This window comes from Aethalodelphis obliquidens, unplaced genomic scaffold (genome assembly GCF_003676395.1).
Source record: "Aethalodelphis obliquidens isolate GAN/ISIS:26980383/991018 unplaced genomic scaffold, ASM367639v1 scaffold116, whole genome shotgun sequence".
Taxonomy (NCBI): domain Eukaryota; kingdom Metazoa; phylum Chordata; class Mammalia; order Artiodactyla; family Delphinidae; genus Aethalodelphis; species Aethalodelphis obliquidens.
In genome coordinates, this window is record NW_020838060.1 from 1600416 (window position 1) to 1606415 (window position 6000).

The following is a 6000-nucleotide window of genomic DNA, read 5'->3' on the forward strand; positions in this document are numbered from 1 at the left end:
CGTGCCTAGGCCCCCGGAGTTTTCCTGTTGTAAATCCCAAACTCACTTATTTAGCGAAGGGCAGCCAGCCAGATTGGAGTGAGACAAGGGAGCAGTTTTGCAAATTAAGTCTAGCACCAGAAAGATGAAAGACCAGGCCTAAAAAGAAATTGGATTCTAGAAAAGTAAATACTTTATGAAAAATTGAAAACGTATCCCTGCCCTAGTTTAAGTTGCCTACGGCTCACATCATCGGAGGCAGAGCTTTGAGAAGAGCTGGGAGTATATTACAGACCAGTAAACATTTTAGTAGGCTGAAAGGTTTAAAGCTCATTTGGAAGGCTTGTGTGTTAGACCAGCATTTCTCAGAGTTCCTTGAGAAATTTCAGTTCATTTTGCTCATGTTTAATAAGCTCTTAAGAAAGAATTCGTTCTGGAAGTTTCCAGAAAGCTCAGCCAAACCAACACTAAATTAATTAATTAATTTATTAAGGAGAGGATGAAAATTATCTTGTGTTTACTGAATGAAGAGCACCGGCCTGGGCACCTGAAGGGTCTGAAAGGATGGAGAGGAAGCTCAGTGAGGGTGCAAAGGAGGGCTGGGTGCTGCCTTGGCTTATCCTCTTCAGAGTTCCACTCAGCAATAATCACATTTGAGGTCATCACAACAGCCCAAAGATTCCACATGGCCTGCCCAAGGGCCTTTCAAATATATAAAAGAACTTTGTTCCTTGAGAAGACAGTTCCCCTTAGATTATAATCTTGCAAAATACCTAGAACACCCACAGAACAGGATCTATAAGGACATGAGCTTTATATAGGAAGATAACATTGCTCATTCACCAGCAAAAGAGCTAGAGCTCTGTTTTTGTCCCCCTCTCCCAGGGCCAAGGAGGGGTCATGGTTGGGATTAAGCTGCCCACTGCCTTACTCAACCAACCTCATCTCTGAGCCTCTGCTACCTTGCCAGTTGTTTCCAAAACAGAAGGACTTGCCTTTCCTCACCTCTCTGCCTTTGCATATGCTATTCCCTCTGCCTGGAAATCTTTTCCCTGCCTTATCTTTCCAGCAAGCTTGTACTCATTGTTCCAAACCCCACTCAATGATACTGGTGAAATCTTCCATGACTCCCCAGAGAATCCCCAGACAGCTAATTATCCTTCATCTGTGCTCCCAGAGCAGCTGGTATAAAACATCACATTGTACAGTAATTGTTTGTTTTCATGTCTGCGTCTCCCCTCAGACCTGAGAATTCCTAAAGGACAGGGACTGATGGTTTATCCCTGTATCCTCAGTCCTATATTGCCTGGCACACTGCGCATACTCAGTCAATGCTGGCTGAATGGAAATGGATTCTCTTTCCTGTAACCAGCAGGGTGTTTTGCAAGGTGACTGACCAGGATCACTGAACAAAAGACAGTCATTCCTGAAGGGAGCCCTGGGGCACTTGCCTAGTATCAGGAGCTAAATACCTATAACTGATTGCTAACATTCAATTGCATTGGAGGGCACACATCGCTCAAAACTCGATGGAGGCCATTTGTCTAGAATCCATTTTATTTACAGCAGAAGATTATGTGTAAGGAGACACCTTCTGATGGTGTGACTAAGCTCTGTGACATGAATTTAAGGGAGTGGTGAGTGTTCCATGTTGAAGGTCTTTATAATCTTTGATATGTTTTGGAAAAGACTGTCCAGAGTGAGTAGGTTAAATATGAGTAGATGATGGGACTTCCCTGGCGGTCCAATGCTTAGGACCCTGTGCTTCCACTGCAGGGGGCATGGGTTCGATCCCTGGTAGGGGGAACTAAGATCCCGCATGCTGCATGGCACAGCCAAAAACCAAAAAAAAAAAAAACAAACAAAAAAACCCCAAATAAATATGAATAGAAGACCTCTGCTTTCAAGTTTATGTAATAGAATGGCTCAGCTCTGGGCTCTGGACCTGGGGGCAGGGGCTTTGGTAGCTGCAGCGGGAATGACCTGGTCCTCTATGAATGGGTGTTTGGGTTGGATACCTAGCTGCCATTTCTCTACACAGCAGCTTTGCCTCATTTACAGACCTCTGAGGAATCAGTAAATATTAGTACATATGTGTTGTCAGTAAATAGAGTTTGCAAGAGCTGCCAACACCTCCCGATGCTTTGTGCTTGTGCTTCTCTCTGGCTCCGAGTCTTCCTCTCTGCCTTCTTGTCCCAAAGCCTCTGGGCAAGGATGTGGGGAGAGACAGCTGTATTGAAAAGGACCAGAAGACAAAGGAAGGAAGGGGAAGGTAACCTTCAAGGGGAAAGTAAATGGGTATCGTAGTTGATTCCATTCCGGGCAGGGGATTCCCTTGCAGGGCATTTTTCGGAGACGGAATTTCTTGATCTGCGCCTCACTCAAAATAACAATGAATATGAGGAAAGAGGAGAGAATGGCACATGATCTGGACAGAAGTGATAGCTGAGGCTGGGAAATGATTACCACCCACAAATCAAAATAGGTAAAAGTTCAACATTATGGTTATTAGAACCATGAATTTATATTGTACATTTTTTAAGTTTAGCACCATTTCTTTGCTCTATGTCTTAAATAACCTCACTATTTTATTAATTTTTTTGTGTGTGATAGAATATACACAACATAGAACTTACCATTTTAACCCTTGTTAAGTGCACCTTTCCGTGGCATTAAGTACAGTCACATTGTTGTGCGACCGTCACCGCCATCCGCCTCCAGAACTTTTTCACCTTCCCCGACTGAAACTCTATACCCGTTAAACACTAACTCCCCAGTTTCTCCCCCATTAAGCCCCTGGAAACTACCATTCTTTCAGTCTGCATGAATTTGACTATTCTAGGAACCTCACTGTTTTGTAATTAGACTATTTTCATGAGAGTGTCCTGCAAAATCTTATTTCTAAAAGTATCTCTTCATATAGATGAAGTAGGTATCATCATGCCTAGTTCGTAGTTGGAGAAACCAAGCTGAAGAGAAGTTCAGTGCATCAGATACAAGTGGCTGCTTCTCCAGATCTATTCTGCCCTGTTCCCTTTCCCTCTCACCCTTCTTTCTTTCAGCAAGTCCCAAATTTTGTTGGTATTCACAGGCAAACTATGCACACAGGGAAGGGGCTACTCTTAGCCCCAGGAGTATGTCTTGATGCATTTGAGTCAATCACTGTAATTTCAGTTCCTTTGCCAATGATTGGTATAGGGGATTAGTAGGTGATACACTTTTGGCCTATGAGACATGAGAGAAAGCTGATGCAAGGATTCTAAAAAGGGTTTCTTTGCTTTGACAAATACACACTTCCTATTTTCTGCTTCTCAGTATGGTGGCCACATGTGTGAGTGATGCCTGGAGCTCAGCAGCCATTTTGTCACCATGAGAAGAGTTAGCCACATCACCCAGATAATACACTGAAGATGGAAGAGGGGCAGATGGAAAGAATCTGGATCCTTTATCATGTGAATGACCTTCTGAATTAACCAACTCTGGAACTCCCCACTTTTAGTCTTGCTATTTATGCAAGATCATAAATTTCCTTATTATTTAAACCACTTTTGCATTTTCTGTACTTGCAGCCAAAAGTGTACTATTGATAAATGACTTGTTAAGGATTAAAGCTAAACAGGAACCAATGCAGAGGACCCACATCTCACATGCTTTTCCACTGGATGATGCTATTGACTCAGCATTGGTCTTTTTGTTACGAGCTAGCCCAACCTATTGTATTATTTCTGAACTGTTGGCTCTGGGAAGCAATTTCTAGGAAAAGGGACCCCTGGAAAATTGAGTTTGATTTTCAGAGAAGAAAGGGGAGGGGAGACGTTGGAGAAAATGAAGAGAGACACAAATAACAGAGTGACAATTGCCTAGGGAGTTGCAACTGGAAGGATGGTAAAAAATGATATTTGGGAATAGCTCTGTGAAACATGCCAGTCAGGTGTGGTGAGACGGAATGGGTGAAAAAAGCCAGCCAGTATGGCTGTAAGAACCAGGGAGCTTTTCTCTCCAATGGGAAACCCAGCAAATCTCAGAGATTTGTTGTGTGACAAAGTAGAAGACAAGGGCATCATATGAAGGTGACGAGGTAAAGGGCTTTGAAATACTGCAACTACAGAATACTGATAGGAAACTAACGTAATTATAATTACACACGAAGCTGACATCAATGCTCACTTACATTAAACCTGTGGCAGATTGTACTAGCTATTCCTCAGAGCCTACACAGCAAACTTTCTTTTAGACATGTGAGCTGGGCATGTGATCCTGGTTTGGACAATCACTGTTCTTCATTCTCCAGGCAACTTCAATCAGTCCAGGTGGTAGGCACATGACTCAAGGAATGGCAAAAGTCCTTCCCTAGGAAATTAGATACAGACACTGCGAAAAACAAGGTGTTTTTTGCTAATAGACAAAGAGAAACAGAGATGAGCAAAAATGAAAGGCAGAAGAAAAAGAGGGAGATGACCTTGAGTTCTCTGTGTCAGACCTTAAGGCCTAGGTTCCTATAACATTTGCTCTAAATCTATGAGCTATCCCAGTGTGGCAGATTATGTTTTCCAGAAATGGCCACCATGATATATCCCATCCCCTATACTCTAATTACACCGCAACATCGATACTCCTTCCATGGAGTGGTGGTGTCCATATCCCCTCCCCTTGCACCTGGACAGACCTTTATGACCACTTGGACCAAAAAAGTATGGTGGAAGTGCTGCTATATGACTTCTGACACAGAGTCATAAAAACGCCATACACTATTGCTTTATTCTCTTGGGACATCTGATTTTGGAAACCAGGCACCATGCTTGAAGAAGCCGATAGCCACATGAAGAGACCATGTACAGGAGTCATGCCAACAGCCCTAGATGAGGTCCCAGCAGACAGCCAGCCTCAACCACCAGAAATGAGACATTTCCAGATGAACCCAGCCATCCAGTCACCCCTAGCCTTTGTCTTCCCAAGTGAGGCTCCAGGCATCAAGCAGGGGCAGAGACAAGTCATCCCTATGTATCCTATCTGAATTCCTGACCCACAGAGTCCAAGAGAATAATAAATCGATGGTTTTAAACCACTAAGCTTTGGGATGGTTTGTTACACAGCTACAATTAAGGAAATACCCGGTGTCCTCCTTAGCTATGTGAACAAATAAATTCTCTTTTTTGCTTAAGCTAATTTGAATTGAGTTTGTCACTTGCAACTAAAGGAATCTTGACTCATAAACCCTCTAGTTTCTAGGTCTTTTTTTTTTTTTTTAAAGAAGATGTTGGGGGTAGGAGTTTATCAATTAATTTTTATTTTATTTTTGCTGTGTTGCACCTTCGTTTCTGTGTGAGGGCTTCCTCTAGTTGTGGCAAGCGGGGGCCACTCTTCATCATGGTGTGTGGGCCTCTCACTATGGCGGCCTCTCTTGTTGTGGAGCACAGGCTCCAGACACGCAGGCTCAGTAGTTGTGGCTCACGGGCCTAGTTGCTCCGCAGCATGTGGGATCCTCCCAGACCAGGGCTCGAACCCGTGTCTCCTGCATTAGCAGGCAGATTCTCAACCACTGCGCCACCAGGGAAGCCCTAGTCTCTAGGTCTTATCCACTCTAGCATATCAGTTAATTCAGTTTACCAAAAAAGTGATTTTTCATGTGGTCGTCACAGAAAAAAGTACAGAAAGGTAGTGAAAATGAAAGAAGAGTCAGAATTAGTGCAAAGGCCTAAAAAAAAGAGCCCTCTTTTTGTTTTCTTCAACTCATGACTCCCTGAGAAATGGCATGCCTTATTTCCTCATTCACGCCATTTAATTTTTCTGCTTAGGGTTGGGTGCTGGCCACTGATCTGCTGAGTGACTTTTTTTTTTTTTTTTTTGTGGTATGCGGGCCTCTTACTGCTGTGGCCTCTCCCGTTGCGGAGAACAGGCTCCAGATGCGCAGGCTCAGCGGCCATGGCTCACGGGCCCAGCCGCTCCGCGGCATGTGGGATCTTCGCAGACCGAGACACAAACCCGTGTCTCCTGCATCGGCAGGCGGACTCTCAACCACTG